Raw genomic sequence first — 1,179 nt, forward strand, 5'->3', positions numbered from 1 at the left:
AAAATCAAATCTTTTTCAAAAACTAATTTCTATCATATCTTTTCACAAATATCTTCTCATCTTATCTTTTTCAAAAATCTAATTTCAAAATATCTTTTCCAACTTCCTAACTTCTTATCTTTTCAAAATTTGTTTCAACTAACTAACTAACTTTTTGTTTGTTTCTTAACTTTTTCAAAACTACCTAACTAACTCTCTCTCTCTAATTTTCGAAAATATCTTCCCTCTTTTTCAAAAATTTCTTTTTTTATTAACTAATTATTTTTATTTTTGATTTCAAAATTTTTCGAAAATTACTAACCTTTTTCAAAAACTATTTTCGAAAATCACTAACCCTTTGTCAAAAATTATTTTCGAAAATTCTCCCTCTCCCATCTTATTCTATTTATTTATTCATCTACTAACATCTCATCTCACATCTATACCCTCCTCACAGTTGTGTTTCTTCCATTACATTACATTCTTTGTCTCCCTCTTTTCTCCCACTCACAAAGGGATCCCTATACTGTGGTATAAAGGATCTCTATTATTATTATTTTTCTGTGCCCTCTTCTTTGTCATATGAGCAGGAGCAAGGATAAGAACATTCTTGTTGAAGCAGATCCAGAACCTGAAAGGACTCTGAAGAGAAAATTAAGAGAAGCTAAATTACAACAATCCAGAGATAACCTTTCAGAAATTTTCGAACAGGAAGAGGAGATGGCAGCCGAAAATAATAATAATTCAAGGAGGATGCTAGGTGACTTTACTGCACCTAATTCCAATTTACATGGAAGAAGCATCTCCATTTCTGCCATTGGAGCAAACAACTTTGAGCTGAAACCTCAATTAGTTTCTCTAATGCAGCAGAACTGTAAGTTTTATGGACTTCCATCTGAAGATCCTTTTCAGTTCTTAACTGAATTCTTGCAGATATGTGATACTGTTAAGACTAATGGAGTAGATCCTGAAGTCTACAGGCTCATGCTTTTTCCTTTTGCTGTAAGAGACAGAGCTAGAATATGGTTGGACTCTTGGGATAAGCTGGTCACAGCTTTCTTAGCCAAATTCTTTCCTCCTCAAAAGCTGAGCAAGCTTAGAGTGGATGTTCAAACTTTCAAACAGAAAGAAGGTGAATCCCTCTATGAAGCTTGGGAAAGATACAAACAGTTGACCAAAAAGTGTCCTTCTGACATGCTT

At 33.3% G+C, this 1,179-nt stretch overlaps 1 non-coding gene across 1 annotated transcript; it reads right to left on the reverse strand.

The window, feature by feature from the left end:
* Positions 1–1,071: 1,071 nt before the first annotated feature.
* On the reverse strand, positions 1,072–1,179 carry LOC148570238 (small nucleolar RNA R71). The gene has a single exon (XR_015907839.1). It is a non-coding gene; the product is annotated as a small nucleolar RNA R71 (small nucleolar RNA).

The sequence above is a fragment of the Arachis ipaensis genome, chromosome B3 (assembly GCF_059453495.1).
Source record: "Arachis ipaensis isolate K30076 ecotype BB chromosome B3, ASM5945349v1, whole genome shotgun sequence".
In the NCBI taxonomy this organism is placed as follows: Eukaryota; Viridiplantae; Streptophyta; class Magnoliopsida; order Fabales; family Fabaceae; genus Arachis; species Arachis ipaensis.